At 42.4% G+C, this 19626-nt stretch overlaps 2 long non-coding RNA genes across 2 annotated transcripts; both read left to right on the forward strand.

Moving 5' to 3' along the window:
* Positions 1-672: 672 nt before the first annotated feature.
* On the forward strand, positions 673-3024 carry LOC131897442 (uncharacterized). The gene is made up of 3 exons (XR_009375688.1): positions 673-796; positions 2199-2318; positions 2520-3024. It is a non-coding gene; the product is annotated as an uncharacterized LOC131897442 (long non-coding RNA).
* A 4970-nt stretch (positions 3025-7994) lies between these two features.
* On the forward strand, positions 7995-11350 carry LOC131897449 (uncharacterized). Its single transcript, XR_009375694.1, has 2 exons — positions 7995-8219; positions 10916-11350. It is a non-coding gene; the product is annotated as an uncharacterized LOC131897449 (long non-coding RNA).
* The last annotated feature ends 8276 nt before the right edge of the window (positions 11351-19626 follow it).

A 19626-nucleotide genomic window follows, 5' to 3' on the forward strand; every position in this document is an offset into this window, starting at 1 on the left:
CCCGATCTAACATGTCAGGTGGATGTGCCAGCAGTGGCTGCTGCCCTGTCACTAAGCGACGAGAATTTTCACAAACACTCTCTGAGCTTTCGAGGGCCACCGTAACAAAGTGACAGGAAAAGGATAGCTTATTAAATGGATGGCCCCTCAGTTCCGGAGGCTGGAAGTCTGATCTCGTATCAGCAAGGCTGGGTCCTTCTGAGGACTGTGAGGAGACTCTCCTCTGGGCTTCTCCTAGCCTCCGGCTTTATGGCAATATCTAGTATGTTCCAGCATTACTCCAGTTCCCACCTGCATGTTCAGATGGTATGCCCTCCCTGTGCTCACCTCTGCAAGTTCTTTAACTGCGACCCACAATGCAAACACAGGTGATGCACACGTGAGAATAAGCCTGAAGCCACACCCTAGAAAGCCCTGAAGAGTATCCATGGATATGTGTAGTCATGTTACTTGTACAATAAATTGGTATTTGGATTAAAGAATTTAAATATGTCTATTTATTTCTATAGACAAAGATGAAGCAATTGTCTCAGGTTAGCACTGTACTCTTTACCAAGCAAAAAATTCCTTAGGTGGGAAATAGCTGTTTGGGGATTTTCCTGTTTGCTTATGGGATAAGCCAACTAATTGCACAGACTGTTCTCAGACCAGGGATATTTTGGTCCCTGTTAGCCTAGCACATTATTGTTCTAAAGCAGTTCAAAGGGAAAGTGAAAGTGACTTTCTCAAATTTATACAGAAACCCAAGAAGACTAGCAGCAGTCTGGCTATCAACCATTGCTGCAAGATGACGTTGGTAAGTACCTCTTGATCTATAAGGGGAAATCTATAGTGGGTGAGCTGACCGGTTTACTGGTCTTGGAGGGAATGAGTGTCAGCTTCCATTTGTGAAAGCTTGTACAAAGTTTGTTGTTATTTCTGGGTCTGCTTTTCCAGGAAAAGAGTTCTTGCGGGGTGGATATGTCCCAACTGAGTCCACAGAGCTTGAACCCAAGCCTGGGATATAGCGAAGAAAAGGCATTAGGTTGGCATATGAAGGACCTTATCCCCCAGGAGCTGTGGGATTCCCACACACACACTCATTGTAATTTCTGGAGAGAATTGAGCGAAGGACTTAACTAAGCATAGGTTCCTCCTGGTTCCTCTTCTTTGGGGATCACTTCACTGACTCTTTTTCTCAATCCAAAGAGAGGCCTCACTTCCTTCCCCTTTTCAAAATATCTCTGTGGGATAAACTGTTAAATGATCTAGCTTCCTCTAGATGCTCAGAGCAACGGCAGAGGCTTGTATTTGAGCCAAAAAACTACCCTCTGCTGAAGCTGAGGTACCCTGTCTGGAGTTGAAATCATCCTCTCCCCTGGGAGATGTTTGGTGAAGGCCCTGCTCTCTCCGTGTTCTCTGCATGTTGGCCTTGCTTTCTCCAATGTTGCTCATGGAACCTTTCTTCTAATCATCTCACTTTCTGTCTGTTCTTGTCCATAGCCTTACATCCTACTCACTCTTACCCGGAGAAGCTACTCTGTTTCACTCTAGAAACTAGAGCTGTCAGGGTCAGAGTCCAGGCTCTAATCACCAAATTTGCCTAGCAGTCCCAAATAGACCAACTAAACAAATAAGTAATAGTGAAAGGCAGAAAAGGTGTACTCATTGTGACCTGACTGAGAAGCAGAGCAAAGGGTGACTGGCCCCCACCCAGATCTATCTCTCAGTTCCTAGCATGTTAGGTTTAACTGGAAAGCCAGAGGTATACATAGCTAAGCATTTCTAATCAAGTTGTGGCCCTACCCACCGCCACTGCCTCAGCTCCAGGCCTTCTGCAAGGTAGTCTGAAAAGTTGTCAGACGGTAGGCGACCTCCTTCTGGATGGCAACAGGTTTCCAGCCTTTTCCTTCTCCGAGTACAAGACCACACCCTCAGGCCTCCCTCTCTATCTGAGCAACCTGCCAAGGTGCTTGCCTCACATAAAGATGGTTCCTCTTCTTTACAGAGGCACTGGCTATAAGGGAGTAAAGTAGCCATTCCTTTTCATCTATCCTGGGGACTCTCAAAGACCCAGAGAGACTTTTTACCTATGGCTGAGAGAGGATGTGGAAGTTCCCAAAGCCATAGGGGTGACCCATTGCAAAGTCACAGTTTATGCTCAGACACTCCCACATCCAGATCAGCATTCATGTCCTCTCCATTCACTCTATTTCCAGATCCCTGGTTTAATAGTTTTTGGTAGCATACTTGTCATCTGCTTTATACAATGCCTTGCCCAGAGCTCTTCCAGGAATGGCTTTTCATTCACCTACAATCAAACCAATAACACCAATAACGTGAGTCCTGAGGCTCTGGGGCGGGGGGGGGGGGGGGGGGGGGGGGGAGATACTCCTTAAGAGGGTGGTCTCTAGAAGGGATTTCCCGTTTCTGGCTCTCTGCCCAAAGGCAGGAAGAGTCATACAGTGTCTGAGTCCTACAGGTTTGCACATCCTTCTTGCATCTTTATTACTAAGGATCTCTGTGCCTGTGTTTCCTAGGTATATTTTTCCCAGTCCCCAATCATCATGGAAAACATAGAGGACAACTCAATTGGAGAGAGATAATCAACAGGATCATTCCAGAGAGATCCAGCATTCTAAGAAGCAAGCCTAGAGGCTAAAATAAGTCATTTCCCTTCCAGATGTACATCATCCCGCTTCTTCCTTTCCTAAAACCCTAGGGAGATATCTCTCCCAGTAAGTGCATTCAAGGGTACAGGTGGAGCTCAGAAGTAGACCCTTGCCTTGCCTGTGTTAGGACTCGAATGAACCCTAACAACATGATATTCTTTAGCTCAGCCCTGCCAGTCTTCACTAAGAAGATGAAAATTCAGCTGGTATTCATGCATTATGTAGTGTCAGCATCCATGTGCATGGTTTCATACATACACCCTGTATTTGGTTTTCTGCTTGTGAACTTGTAAAGCAGAAAACAACTACCTAGTCATGCAATTTTATTCTTGTTATCATTCATTTATGTAATAAATATGGATTGAGCACCTGATATGTGTGAGGCTCTGTTCATAGACGAGAAGAGGGTGATGCTGGGTGCTGTGATGGAGTCCTCGACTTCCAGAAACTTGGGGCTTTCCGCAGAGATACTTTGTAAAAAGTTTTCTCTTACACAAAACAGCATGGGGGAGGGAAAGAACGAACACAGTGACGGACGGACGGATGTGGCTTCTTCTGGTGTTGATACAGTAGGGGATGAGGAAAGCACAGAAGCAAGCTGGCCAGCTAAAGCAGCAGCATTTGAGTGAGTCATTTAAGGCCAGGGATGGGAACTTCCCTGGAGCTTCACATTTGGAAGGGCTCTAGGGAGAGAAAGCATCAGAATGATCTCTTAAAAGTTATTCTTGTGAAGTCTGTGAGCGATCTAGACCGCTGGAGCAGCACTGAGGTCAAAGAACAAGGCTTCACTGAAACGGGAACTGCCAGGCCATCTCCAAGAGAAGGAAGAGCAGCCCCACCAAAAGGGAGTTTGGATTTTTATAGGATGCTTTAAATTGAGTGGGAGGGTGGCAGGAGAACATTGGGGGAAAGAAACTTCTGTAAACAAAAGAACAAAAGGAACTGTCTAAAGCAGAAATGTTTAGAGGAGCTCTCTGGTCATTAAGATAACAGGATGCGGGGGCTGGAGGGATGGCTCAGAGGTTAAGAGCACCGACTGCTCTTCCAGAGGTCCTGAGTTCAATTCCCAGCACCCACATGGTGGCTCACAACCATCTGTAATGAGATCTGGCACCCTCTTACTGTGTACATAATAAATAAATAAAATTAAAAAAAAAAAGAAAAGATAACAGGATGCAACTCCAGCCAGGGAAGCAGGTGGACTAACTACAGTCCTTCACTTCTCCCTCAGCTCCTCCAAAACCCCTAGTCTTATCCCCAGTTCCGTAGCAGACCACCTGCTGAAGCCTCCCTCCCCCAACCCACCCCTTTTGAATAGCTCACACTGATCTGCCTCTCCAAACTCCCTTCCCCCTACTTTATCCCAGCCTCCAACACCAACCGGCATTCTTTGGGCCCCAGCATGCCACTGTAGCCAGCTAAGCAGGTAGGCTGACTGTAGATCTTCACCTCTCCCTCCATCCTCCAAATCCAGCCCCCCCCCCCCCCCCCCCCCCCCCCCCCCCCCGTCTCATCCTAGCTCTGTAGGAGACCACCTGCTTGGGCCTCTCCTCACTCTCTGCTCCCATTCCTAGGGAACCCCTGCTTTCCTCCCTCCAGTGGACCCCTTCAGTCCCCCTCCTAACCCATACCCATTCCTAAGTATCAGCTTGCAATACTTAGAAATACATTTTACCTGGAACCCCTGATGGACAAACCTATCAGGATCCCAAAACAATTTCCTATCAGGAAACACATAGCCACCACACTCTCCTAAGAACCAGAGAGGGCAAAGAAACCGAGGAGCAAAACACCCACTCACAAAGACAAAACCAGATATTGGCACCTAAAACTATAATCCTCCCAAACCCAGACACCTAGATGTCAACATGTATTGCCACTGGTAGCGAAAGTCCATGAGATTATACAGCAGTGACAACTAGAGTTCAGAAGTCAACCTATCACAATTAAGGGTTCTATTAAAGGAAATCATCATGCAAGGCGTTATGGAATTACTGCCTTTTGAATGAACTGGCTGTCTCTTTCTGTAAACTTCTTGTGCAGTAACAGCTATGATTCTCCCCATTTACCGTGCATTTCCATGTTAGTGTACATGTAATCTCATGATTGCACCTCAATCTTGGGCACAACTTTCCCTATACACTTGGGGTAATTGGACAACTGTCCCCAGCTGCATTTATTTTTCATTAACATATATCTGGCTAGGGCCATTCTCCGGACAAAAGTATTTCAGCAAAGATACCTTTTTCCAAGGACAAAACTGCATCTCTAATCTTTCAGCATTTACACCAATATCTGGCTCCAGTTTTTTTTTTTTTTTTTTGTTATAAGACCTTTAGAAATTCAAGCAACACAAGTCCACCACCAGCTTCCCCTTGTTCAAGTCCAGTGATACTGTCCGGGTCAAACAGATAACCAAAGGGGCTCTGAAACCAACTTGGGAGGACCCTACACGCTGATTACCTCCACTTCTATGGTCATGAAGGCAGTGGCATTATGTCACAGCCCACCACACCCAGGAAGGCAGTGGCATTATGTCACAGCCCACCACACCCAGGAAGGCAGTGGCATTATGTCACAGACCACCACACCCAGGAAGGCAGTGGCATTATGTCACAGCCCACCACACCCAGGAAGGCAGTGGCATTATATCACAGACTCATCATACCCAGGTCAAGAAAGCAGAAGCCACTGATGATGATGCCAAATGGACTATCTGCAGACTGTGGCCATCAAAATGAGGGCGTCCCTGGGCCCTGGCCCTGCACTCCCCGCCTCTTTGCCTCCTTCCGAGTCTTGTGTACTTTAGTACAGGGTCATAGCCCAACCCCCACCACCCTCAGGTCCAGACCTGGGAACCAAGGAGGGAGACAGACATGGGAGGTGACAGCTAGAGTGCTTGCAGACCAGCAACCCATATTCCATCTTGACCATTGCTCGCTGATGCCCGCTTAAATGTCTGATTGTATTGGAGAAAGATGTGAGAGTTTATCTTTTGAGATAGGAATACAGAGTTTAAAATTCTATGCATGCCCTGAGCCTGGCCTCCCTAGTTACCAAGAACAACAAGGGAGTTTCCATTGCAAAAACTGGGATTGTGAAATAGAGGCTTCCTGGAAACACACAGATGAATACATAGAGAGAGAGAAAGAAAACTCCCTCCCAAGAAATACACAATAGGAAAATGTAATCCAATGGCCATAAAATTAGAGGTCTAGAAATCCTAAAGAAAGATGGGGCAGAACGCAGAATGTTTTTCTCACAAGGTGGCCCTCTAGAAAGAATTGCATAAACTATGATAAGTGAAAGCACTTGAAAGCGAGAACATGAAGGTCATGCCCTAGCATGTTCCCATCATCTCATGGTAAAAACAAAGGCCTGGGAAGAATATTCTTGGCTCTTTTCCCATGACCAAAGATGGTAGGTCATAACACCATGCGAAGTCCCTCACTGTACTTGTATTTTCTTAAGCTAACTGTAAACGGCAAGCGTTGTCTTGTTCATGGTGTCTCTTCACAACAATAGAATGGTGGCTAGGACTGCATCTGGGACGGTTAATCTTTGTTTTCAGTTTGACAGGATTTAGAATCAGCTAGAAGATAGTTAGTTATTCCTCCAGCGGAGTCTGTGCGAGGGTTTCCAAAAAGGATTTAAGTAAGGAAGAAAATATAGCGTAATTCTGGGTAGAGTCATCCCATGGGATTGGAGGCCTAGATGGACTAAAAGAAGAAAAAGACAAGTAGCAGAGTGCCAGCACACACCCTTTGCATCCTGAGCCACCCATATGTGAGCACTAAACTGACCGTTGGCTAGACTAACTTAAAAGATTAACCTGTACATGCGCTCGAGAATCAATAATGGAATTCAAATACTCATTTCTCTGCTTCACTAACCAGAGGTAAAACTGATACAGGATGAAGTGGGAAGACAAGAAAATGTCCGTGGAGTAATGTTTATTTTGCATGATTTCTCATCCTTGATCCATATAAAATAAACATATATCTTGTCACTATTGAAATGGGCTCATTTTTCTATTGGTATAAATTGCTGATATGTAATACATTTTCTTGTCAACGCTGTTATACATTTTGGTATTATAACATTAACTGTGTTACAGGGAATGGCAAGTGATGAGGACACTAGGAAAGGCAACTATTCAGTTGCTTGACTTTTAAAATGTCTAGTAAGTGCATATGGTGGCTATTTAAGAATTTATGTGTATGCTCTGTACAATATTTATCTATTGGAGTCCTGGAAAAATTACAAGACAATCTGAACCCATAAATTGCTTCCTGTCATCTTCTGACGTTTTAACTTAAATATGTGACTTAACTGATACCATTCCATCTTCCTGTACTTAAGTGGAGAATTTTGTTTTTACCACAGATTTATACCAAGACTGAGATATTTTGCTAAAATATACACAGATATGTATTTGTTTCCTATTGTTTATATTTCAGGCTTTTGCTAACTTAGCCTGCCGTTTGGACAGTCTTGCCATTTGGAACCTTGGTCTTATGATTATTGGTCTTGATTAAATGGTTAATTTATTATTGTATATATGCTTGTATATCAGAATAGCTGTAATAACTAGCACTATTCAACAAATTTATTTTTTTAATTCAACAAATTTATTAAAGGTCTAAAATTTTTATTTTTGTCAATGTTTTAGATTTATCCTTCTGAGTCAAAGCTTCTAAATTTTGCTTTAAAAGTAGAAGCTGGGGCTGGAAAGATGGCTCAGTGGTTAAGAGCACTAGCTGACCTTCCAGAGGGGTTTGATTCCCAGCATCCACATGGCAACTCACAATAGCCTGTAACTCCAGTTCCAGGAGGACCCAATGCCTTCTTCTAACCTCCAAGAGCACTGCGTGCACATGGTGCACAGACATACAGTCAGCAAATGCTTATACACACACACAAAAAAAGAAATAAATAATGTTTATTCATGTAGTTTTTGTGTTGCACCCGTGTGTATACATGTACACTTTATCTACTTTGTATGCATGGGGGAGTATTTGCCATGGCGCATGTGTGAATGTCAAAAGACCATTTTTGAGAGTCAGTTATGTCCTTCAATCACGCAGATCCCAGGGATCAAATCCAAGTTGTCAAGCCTAGCGGGGAGTAGTTTTACCCACTAAGTCAGCTCAGGAAAGGCTGAAAATTTCATGAGTAAACAAAACCAATGAAGCAAGTAGCTTTGAGCTGACATAAACAGGAAAGAATGAAACCAAACCACAGCTATTTCCTTGAAAGGCTTCTGTTAGAGAAAAACAAAACTGAACCTCAGAGCCAAAAAGAAATTGGAGACGAACCAAAAATGTCAGTCCTCCACATGCAGCCGAGCAAATGGTTTCACTTTGCCTTCACGTTCTTTATATATATAAAGACTTCCCTTGGTCTGGTATCATCAGCACCTTCTACTTCTTTTAGTTTGGTGTTCTACAATTCAGGAATTGATTCTACTCAGTTAAACTTCTTCAAAATCTTGCTTTATCCTAAATTCTTCAGAACGTAAAAGAGCCAAGCAGGAGACCAGTGGGTGCCAACTTCAGGATGTTTTCTGTAAGTCTCTTGATTTACAAGGGGAAGTCTCAGTGGGATGGCTGCCCTTGGGAGGGATTCAGTCCAGTTTGCTGGTCTTAGGAAGAGAGAATGCATGCATATGATTTCAAAACTTGTATGAAAATGCAGCTACTGTGCAGAGGTGAGAGTCCCTTGGGAGACAATGATGTTTTTGCAGAGTGGCTATCTCCCTGTGTCCACAGAGCTGGATTATGGTCTGGGGTATAGGAAGGGGAGACGCTGATGGCTCAAGGGGGGCGGGGGGCTGGGTCTTGCTCTAGAAGTTGTACCTGTCATTGAACTCTCTGTGTCCCCTGGAATTGCAATCCTTCCACATGTACAGCCAACCACAGCCTCTTCCTCGTCCATCCTGGTCCCTCTTCTGTGTCGCTGCACCCCATACTTCCTGAAGCTTGCCCCGCCACACAGAAACACACTCACACACCACAATCCTCTCCACACATGTAAGAATACCACACACACACACACACACACACACACACACACACACAATTTTAAAACAGATTCAGATGAGAACTTTGGAGACTTGAGAGAAATTTACCAACATTAGAAAGAAAAGAAAACAATGCAGGAAGGCAACCTGAAGATCTTGGTAGCTGCTGAGACAAAGGGTGTGGAAAAAGAGAAAGGGACATGATACACTTGATAAAGTACACTAGAAACACACCTGGACAACAGAAGCAGGTACCCAGGGCCTCTGGTCTTTACATTTACACTTATGTACAGATTTGACCTCCTCTCAAGTGACATCATAGTTTTAGGGTACAAGCCTGGGCCCAGGTAGTCCTAACAAGTTAAGCTGGACTACTGTCTTCAAGATGTCAATTAAAGAGACAATTGTGAAATGAAGAGAAAGATTTCTTCAACATGGCTACCCTGAGTAGAAGAACAAATAAAGAGATCCAGCAGCTGCTGCCACCACCACCAAGTCCGTCTTTCAGTTTCACTGGAGATTTATATTTAAATAGAGTATCTCTCTTTGGAATAGCTTCACTCCTTCCAAGCAGATGCCTTGGGCACATAAGTGACACTCCAGCTTTTCAGGCCAACCAAAGAGGAAATGAATAATCCTTGTTTTGTTTTGTTTTGAACTTGTAGTAGCCTAAAAGTTTTACTGTGTAGCCTAGAACTCAGAATTGTGTTTGGGACAGACTAATCATTACTCATTGCAGTCCGTTTACCTTTCAGTTTTGTTAGCTTTCAGCCAGGAGGGAATTGATTACTATCAATTTACCTTACAGCTTTGTTAACCTCTGCCACTAATTCATCTTTACCTTGCGTTAGTAACAAACAGCCTTCAGCTCTTTAGTACTTACTGAGATCCAGTTCAGGTGTATTTCTAATCTAGCCATGGAAGCCCAGTGCTTGAATATGCCTCATAAACAACTTGAAAAGCTTTCATTATTGCACTTGAAATCTGCTCTCTCTCTCATTTTCTTCTAGTTCCCTATCTAGCAGGGCATTGCCGGTGACTGGTCACGCCATTTGTCTCCAAGGAAACTGACATATCTTCAGTGGTTCCTGTGGCTTCCAAGAGCGCTTCCCTTGCCTTCCTGCCTGCCTAGAATCAGGGCCACACCCCTGGCTCCCTCCTCTGCTGAGTTAGTTCAATTTAGGAATCACTTCATTGGACATTTTTCACCAGCCAAAGAGAAGCCTCACTTCTTCCTGCTCTCCCCATCAAAGTGTCACTGTCCTAGGGAAGCAGATGGTCTCAGGATCTGGCTTTATCTGGAGGCTCAGAGCAACAGTAGAGGTTTACATCAGGACCAGAAAACCACACATCACTGAAGATGTGGCACTTAACTGTAGTTGGAAGTCTCCCCTCCCCCAGGACACTTTTTCTGCAGGCCTTTTTCCCTCATGATGCTCATACCTCCTTTTCCCTATATCTCACTTTTCTCTGTTCTTTTTTTAAATATTCATTTATTATTATGTATACAGTGTTCTGCCTGCATGTATGTCTGCCCACCAGAAGAAGGTACCAGATCTCAATACAGATGGTTGTGAGACACCACATAGTTGCTGGGAATTGAACTCAGGACCTCTGGAAGGGCAGCCAGTGCTCTTAACCTCTGAGCCACCTCTCACAGCACAAATACTATTCACTTCCTACACAGAGCACTTTCACTGTCTCACTGACGGCAGACTACACCTCTCCACCTGATCAAACTACCAAACTATGTGCCTGAGCAGTGGCTCCTCTTCCTTAGAACACCACTGATACTGAGAGGTAAAATAAAAAAAAAAATAAAAAAAATAAAAAAAAAAAAACTCTTTTCCACCCACACTGGATCCTCTTAAAGACTCAGACATTTTCCCCAATGCAACTGAGAAATAATGGAGGACTTCCCAAAGCCATAGAGACAGATTCAAAATTAAATTTGTTGGTGTCCAAACTTGCTTTCATGTCTTCTCTGTTCATTCTGCTTCCAGGGCACAGGAATACTTGGGGGTGGACTGACGTATCTTGTAGTAGCTGCTCTTTGCTTTCTGTTCAAGTCCCTGAACAGGACTGGTGATACCCATCGGTGAGTGTAGTTTAAAGGGGGGGGGGGGGTCTTTCTGTTTCTCTACTCTGTACAGAAGCAGGTAGAGTCACACGGTGTCTAATCCCTCTGAGCATAACCTTCCTCCTGTCACTCAATGTTCCTTCTGGTGTCTTTGTTTTCCAGGGAAACAGGTCCTGCCCATGGCTCACATGGAGCCCAGAAGACATATGGAAGACATTCAAAGAAAAATTAAGTAAAAACTACCGCATAATTAAGCAAGTCTAAAGATTCTAGAAGCATCTCTCACTGGAACCCAGAGCAGTCCTCCTCCTTCTGGGCTTTCCTAGTCCAGGATCTCCCTTCCTTACAAATGAGGAAATAACCTACCCACTACCTGCACCTTGAATCTTATAATATGATTCACTTTGATAAATCACTTGACCAAATAAATAGGAATTTAATATGTATTTTAACCAACAGGTCTTCCCAAGGCATTTATTTTTTTCCCAAGACATTTATAAATTGGTGGTGTGGAGCCTATAAATTAGCCTTAGTGTACACATAAACATGTATATATGAGATTTTGTGGGTTGGAAGAATAAATATCTAGAAATGTGATCTGTAATCACTTATTTACTTAATAAGTATTTATTGAAAGCTTATTTCATATGTTAAAAGCTCTTTTCATGTCAGGAGTTGGGTAAATATTGTGAAGAAGATGACATTGGGGGTGGCTTGGGAAAGAGGGCTGGGGGTGGGAGGAGGGAGGAGGGGGTTCTGTGGATAACATGAGGAGTGAGTAGAAAATTTCTTAATAAAGAAGATGACATTGTCCTGGATCTCAAGGAGTATGGGGCTCTGCAAAGGGGACACGACATGTTTAGTCAGCTGTTCATCACTATAACAAAGTACATGACATCGCCTAGTTATGAGGAAGAGAAATCTACTTCACTCACAATTTGGAGATTCAAAAGCATGGCATCTCTATCTACTCAGCTCTAGGGAAGACATTTCAGCAAATGGAAGACAGTGGTGGTGGAAGCTCTCATTCAGGTGCACCCCAACTTGTCAGTCCAGGAGCAGAGGAGGGCCGGCGGGACCAGACTAGCTCTTTTCACAACTACCTTTAAGTGTTAGAGCTTTGAAGGGAAAGGCTTCCCCAACGAACGTGTTACAACCCTAAAGGGAAAGGTATTCTGGAAGTCAGCAGCCAAAGAATACAATGCCACGCAACAATAAGTCATGCCACACAACAATAAGTTATGCCACACAACAAACCTCACACAAGAGATTTGGGAGAGACACAAAAGGGTGGCTGCCTCTGCTCAGGGGAGAAGCAGCAAAGAATCAAGCAGGAGGCAGGCTTTGAAATGGGTGTCTTGGGGAGCAGAGCTGTCCAGGGTGGCCTAGGAATAGAGGGATTTTGTGGCTTGATTTTAGGGCACACTCAGGGATTGGTGGGATTTTGTGGCCTGATCTTGAGCTTTTTTTTTCCCTGTAGGGCAAGGCCTGGCCACTCTCCCACCTCAGGGGCTGGAAACCACTGCCATGGCCATTAGAGAAGTCTAAAGGGGTGGGACATAGCTGTTTTCACCTCGAGGGGTTAATACTACCCTCTTGTACAACTACCGAAGGAGTCACACGAAGAATACCTAATGCCATAAAGGATCTAAAGACCTTCCACCAAGCCATTAGACCCAAAGATTCCACACCTTCCTCCAGGACAGGGCTACAAGACTAAAGTTTGAGGGAAAATCTAGCACATGTATTTTTACAAATAGTTTTATTACACAGCAGCTGCACCCATTGATTTTTCCCTGGCTCCTTTCTTAATACAACAACAGAGTCCAACACCAGGCATTCTCTTTCATTTCTGTTAGGTGATAAAAATACCTGACAAAAACTACTTAGATCTCCCTATCTCAATTAGTCTACGAGATAATACTCCACAGACATGCCCAGAGGCCAGTCTCCCAGGAGATTCCAGATCTCATCAAGCTTGCAACTGAGACAAACAATCACACTATCTTATCACCACCAGATAGAAAATTGTTTATCAAGTCTTCTGTTACATAGTTTAAGATGACATTTTATAATAAGCCAGATTTTTTAATTACTTATTTTTGAGATTGTAATATAATTATATCACTGTCCCCTTCTCTTTCCTACCTCCAAACCTTCCCATATATCCCTCCTTGCTCTCTTTCAAACTCCTCTTTTGGAGGAAGGGAACTGAGCAAAAGCGTACATCACTCTACGCTTCCTGACGGTGGATGTGATGTGACCAGCCACCTCAAGCTCCTGCTGCCTTGACATCCCTGCCATAATGGACTGTACCCTGAAACTTTAATCCAGAATAATCCCTTGTCCCTTGGGGGGAAAAAAACTACTTAGGGAGAGAAATGTTATTTTAGCCCCCAATTCCAGGCTACAGTCCATCACTGCAGAGAAATCAAGGCAGCAGGAACTTGAAGCAGCTGATCACAGAACATCCACAGTAGTCAAGAGCAGAGAGAAACTATTGCACCGTGCTCACGCCTTTGTTTGCTTGTTTGTTTTCAGCACAGTTTCTTCACTTTTGTACAATTCAGGAACTACTGCCTAGGGAATGCTACTGCCCACAGTGTCTGGGTCTTCTCATGTCAATTAACTAATTGAGACAATTATCCACAGACATGCCCACAAGCCACCCAATGAAGACAACTCTTCACTGAAATTCTCCCCTCAGGTGATTCTAGGTTGTGTCAAGTTGACATTTTTAAAGCTAAAATCACAGCAGGACAGAGACTATACAACCCAAAAAAAGCCTAGAATGTTTATTATTGGACTGTTTCCAGAAAAACTCCCCTAACATGGAAGATCAATGCCAACAATGTTGATAGTAACATCCCTATCCTTCTATGTCAGGGTCATGTTGCTCCAATTTCACTCATTCTCATTGCAAAGGGGAGGGCTATGATCCACACCTGCCCCAATCCCTGCTCTTCCCCTGATGAACATGCAGAGGTTTCCTCCTAGAGACATTAAGACATACAGTCATGGTACAGGGATGCCACAAGAATGATGATGCTCAGAAGGCTTCTGTTGAATGTCTGGACTAAGTGATGGCAAGGGGAAACACAGGAAGAGTTGAGGCATGGTTCAACTCATGAGGTAAGAGCTCTGAGACTTAGTAGGTACATCAAGCTCTATAGAAAGACCTGAGGAAGGCATTGAGCACAATGTCAAGGTGAGAGTCATTTACCTGGGTGGTGTTGCTAAAATTCTTTCCCATTGATGGAGAGACAAATTTGAAATTAAGAGCACTTACTGCTCTTGAAGAGGACCCTGGTTCAATTGCCAGCATCCACATAGCTCACAACCATCTGTAACTCCTCCATAGGCTCCTGCCTGCATGTGGTGTATGTATACATATACTTGTATATATATATACACACACACACACATACACACACACACACACTTCTCACATAAAATAAACTCTTTTTTTTTAAATAAAATTCCTTCCCTGGCAGAAATGTAAACAATGTCTACCTCCCCTTCTAATGTCCTTATGATAAACTAAGGTAAAATTCCATGAATGCCCATTCTGGGTAACTAATGAGTTTACTGGGCTAACTAATAGAGCAATGAGTAAGGGATTACTAACAGGACTATGTGTAACTTTAAAGCAGCCACACTGGAAGATCTGCACCAGGATAGATGCTGATTCCCCCATGGTCTCATACACCTGCTTTTTAGCCATTCCCAGCCTATATACTCTAGCCTCTCCCCAAGGCCAAAGGCAATAAGGGTATATTTGCATACAAGTGATTCAGAAGTAGTGGCTGGATACTCAGGTAAGGGTCCTATGACCCTCCCCATCCCTTCTTCTAAGAAGGAAGTTCTACAGTCAACAAGCCCAACTGCAATGATCTTTTGTGAGCAGGCCCAGATGAACCCCTGAAGATGATGTGTAGTGGATAGCTGTTCTGTTTATGACCTTGAAGCACCACCCCTAGAGATGCAGCAGGTAACTGCTCTACCTGCCTATGACCTTGAAGTCCATGCCCCTGGGGTGTGGCCTCTTGGTAACCCTTAAGACCTGAGATGCACATAGGCAATCTCCTCCTCGCTCTCTTAGTGGGATTTGGATGTGGGACTAACTCAGGTGGCTGGAAGAGCATGAAATTTTGCCCCAGCATTTCAGAACCTGAGACAATTCTGTTCTGTGCAGTGATTTTTTTTCTCCCCTAATAAATTCCTTTGCCCTTTAAGCAGACTCTGTGGATTTCTCACTTTATCTGGTAATTTATAATTTACCATTATATGGATGATATCTTATTAACTGATCTGAAATCAGATACTTTAGAAAGCATGTTTGAAGAAGTAAAGAAAGTTTTGCCTCTCTGGGGATTATAAATTGCTCCTGATATACTTAGGATATATAAGATAGATCTACAAAAAATTAGACTCCGAAAGGTACAACTCAGGAGAGATCAACTGCAGACTCTTAATGATTTTTAAAAATTGTTAGGAAGCATGTCCAACTTACAGACTATCTTTGGAATACCTGAAGATGGACTAGTAAATTTGGCCAATACCCTAAAAGGGGACAAGGACGTAAATAGTCCAAGAGAATTATCAACTGAAGCTGAGAAGGAATTGGCTCGAATAAAAAAGAAAATACGAGAGGCACATGTGGATCATGTGAATCCAGAACTTAACTACATTCTGGTCATTTTACCCTCCAGACACTCCCCCACAGGGATTTTTTGTTGTTGTTGTTTTTGTTTCTGTTTTTCAAGACAGGGTTTCTCTGTGTAGCTTTGCGCCTTTCCTGGAACTCACTTTGGAGACCAGGCTGGCCTCGAACTCACAGAGATCCGCCTGCCTCTGCCTCCCAAGTGCTGGGACTAAAGGCGTGCGCCACCACCACCCGGCCCCCCACAGGGATTTTGATGCAGAGGGAAGATATTATATTAGAATGGATATTTCTACCATGAACACCAAGTAAGACATTAAAGACATAAGTGGAAAAGATCTCTGATTTGATTCTAATAGGAAAATTAAGACTTCATCAATTGACAGGAATGGACCCAGCAGAAATTGTAGTACCTTTAACTAATGAGGAAATCTCCTCTTTATGGAAAGATAATGAATACTGGCAAAGAGCCTACAGTAACTTTCTGGGAGAGATTAACAATTGTTATCCCGAAAGCAAGAAAATAGAATTCATAAAAAGAACTGAATGGGTCGTTCCTCACATTGTACGGCAAATAACAATCTCTGGAGTCCCCACATTCTATTCTGATGCAAATAAATCAGTAAAGGCAGGATATAAATCAGGAGATTTAAATAAAATGGTTCAAAGCCCCTACAGTTCTGTACAAAAGGCAGAACTGTATGCCATTCTTATGGTACTAATGGACTTCGCGGAACCCCTCTATATAGTTACTGACTCTCAATATTCAGAGAGAGTTGTTTTACATATCAAAACTGCTGAATTTATTCCTGATAATACAGAATTAACTTCACTATTTATACAATTACAGAAAATCATCAGAAATCGGGAACATCATATATATATATATATATATATATATATATATATATATATATATATATATACAAAACACATATCAGAGCCCATATGGGTCTGCCAGGTCCTCTAGTACAAGGTAATGATGAGATTGACTGGTTATTAATAGGTATTGTTCTAGAAGCCTCAGAATTTCATAAGAAACACAATGTAAATAGCAAAGGTTTAAAAAGGGACTTTTCCATAACTTGGCAACAAGCCAAGAAAATTGTAAAAAAAAGTCCTACTTGTTCTTTATATAACCAAATTCCATTCCCTGCAAGAAGCTATCCTAAAGGCATACAAAGAAATGAAATTTGGCAGATGGGTGTGTTTCATTTTGCAGAATTTGGAAGATTAAAATATGTGCACCACTTTCATTGCTTTCCCCTCCCTCCCTGTTCCAGCTCAACCACCCCATTCCCTTATGTATGGGGATAGAGAGAAACCCGGTGCTAGGGTAGTTGCCAGAAATCCCCAAGGATGACCCCAGCCTGGACTACTAGAAATAGTGGAGAGGGTGTCTAAACTGAACTGGCTTGACCCAGTGATCAGATTAGTGAATATCCTAACTGTCATCACAGAGCTTTTCTCCAATGACTGATGGAAGCAGATGCAGAGATCCACAGCCAATCACTAGACAGCGTTCCAAGAGTCCAGTCAAAGAGAAAGAAGAAGGATTTTATAAGCAAGTGCATCAGGATCATGATGGAGAAACATGCAGGGATGACCAAACCAAACTAGAGGGAACTCATGAAAGTTGGATCAATGGCTGTGGAGACTGTATGGGACTGGACTAGGCCCTCTGCATGGCAAGACAGTTATGTAGCTTGATCTGCTTGGGAGGCCCCCTGGCAGTAGGATCAGAATCCATCTCTAGTGCATGAGAAAGCTTTGTGGAGCCCACCACCTATGATGGGACACCTCATGAAGCCTTGAGGCAGAGGGAAGGGCTTGGACTTGCCTCTACTGGATGTGCCTCCCCATGGGAGGCCTTGCCTTCTTGTGAGTGGGAGTGGGGGTGGGTTAGGAGGGAGAGGCTGGGGGGACAGGAGGAGGGAAGAGGGGGATCTTTGATTAGTGTGTAAAGTGAATGAAAAATTTTTCTTAATAAAAAAATATGTACACCATACCATTGACAACTATTCAGGATTTCAATGGGCAACTCATGAGTTCTGAAAAGGCTGATTCTGTAATTACACACCTATTAGAAATTATGGCCACCATGGGAATACCTGTACAAATTAAGACTGACAATGCTCCAGCATATGTCTCAAATAAAATGAGACAGTTTGTTGCTTGGTACAATATAAAGCATATTATAGGTATACCACACAATCCCACAGGCCAAGCAGTCATAGAAAGATCTGCTCAAACTTTAAAGGATATGCTAAATAAACAAAAAGAGGTAACAATGACCCCTAGAAATAGATTACATAATGCTTTATTAACATTGAATTTTCTCAATGCTAATGAGAAAGGAATAACAGCTATGGAAAGACAATGGACAAGAGAAAAAAAACTCCTGAGCTAAACCAACCAGTTTACTTCAAAGATGTATTGATTTTGGAATGGAAACCAGGATATGTCATATGTTGGGAAAGAAGTTTTTCTTTTGTTTCTGCAGAAGAGGAAAAGCTATGGATACCAACAAAATTAATAAAAATTCTATTTGAACAGAAAAAACCCTTGATGAGGAGAAGTAATAGTTCATCCACTGTGGTGACAACTCTACAAGCTGTAAGAAAAACTCAACAAACAAGGGTCAGGGCAGGGTTCTGTTTTTTTGTCTTTACAGGATAATAGAAATACCTATCTACAAGAAATAAGGCTTTGGGCACCTAGACGTCTACAACAGAAGGAAAGGACCTATTGGTACCAATATATTCTATAGTGTAATATCTCGATGCCTAACTTCTATGTCTCTTTAACTCTAGAATAGTTGTGGTCCTGATTCAATTATAAGTCAAGCTAGCTTTGGGGTTGGAATATGGCTCTCTCCTTCTCTAAATACAAGCAATCTCTGAAGTTCCCAGGAAGAAAATGGGGCCCCATAACAACAATTCTACCTGGTCCAAAATGATGCCATTGTACCTAAGAATATTACTCAATGATTGGCTTTGGACTGCAAACTCTTCAGGACAGTTCCAAAATGAGATGGTCCATCATATTACACTTCTAGCCAGAACCTCAGATAACTTTACCCATTACTCTGAGACTAGCTACAAACATTACAGCTAGTCCTATTAAGATTTAACCATTTAGCTTTCTTACAGGATCCCACAGAGATACTGTCACCCCCTAAACAGCAGGAAGCAATTTAAAAAAAAATGATGTCCCCCTCTCCCAAAAGTTTTCATTTCTCTCAGGGTTATGGATAAGTTGTTATAGGGTTGGGGGTGGAACAACAAAAATTAGAAGCCAGGCGGTAGTGGCGCACGCCTTTAATCCCAGCACTTGGGAGGCAGAGCCAGGCGGATCTCTGTGAGTTTAAGACCAGCCTGGTCTACAGAGTGAGATCCAGGACAGGCACCAAAGCTACACAGAGAAACCTTGTCTCAAAAAAACAAAAAAAAATAAATAAATAAATAAAATAAAAAATAAAAATTAGACTCAGGATTCTTTTTTGGAAAAGAAAAAAGGGGAGTGGATAGGAATGGTTTATTAAGGTAGATTTTTGTATCTACTAGTAAACTAATTTAGCAAACTCTCAGCCTTAGATAATTTACACTGATATGGATTCTTATATACTGATACAAATGTAAACCATTTCATATTCATATTTAAGATAATTTGTATATTGATACAAATTCAAAACTATAATCATATTGTACATATGTTCCTACTATTTGAAATATTTTATATATTGATACAAGTGTAAAATTATATCTATCATACTGTATGTATGTTCTACCTCTGTTTGGGATATTTTATATATTGATACCATATTAAGGATATTGTTATCATATTGTACTATATATTTCTACCTCTGTTTAAGGTATTTTATATATTGTCACAATTTTGAGGTCATTGTCCTTATACTCTACATCTGTTTACAGATTGTTTTTACCTTGTTAATGTGAAGCCTTAGTCCTTAGGTTATTTAGGTAGATAAGACTTACAGAACTATAGTCACCCATGTTTATAATATCTATAGTTATGTTAGCTAGGTTTTCCAGATTTACAGAAACATATGTCAGATGGATAGATAATCTTCAAACACTTCATAGACCTAGAGAATATGGCATCTAAATGTTTTGATAACTCAGAATTCTGTTAACATGAGACACAATTGCTCCTGGCAACACCAATCTACTCCCGAGAGAATGTTGGG

The sequence above is a fragment of the Peromyscus eremicus genome, chromosome 1, assembly GCF_949786415.1.
Source record: "Peromyscus eremicus chromosome 1, PerEre_H2_v1, whole genome shotgun sequence".
Classification (NCBI taxonomy): Eukaryota; Metazoa; Chordata; class Mammalia; order Rodentia; family Cricetidae; genus Peromyscus; species Peromyscus eremicus.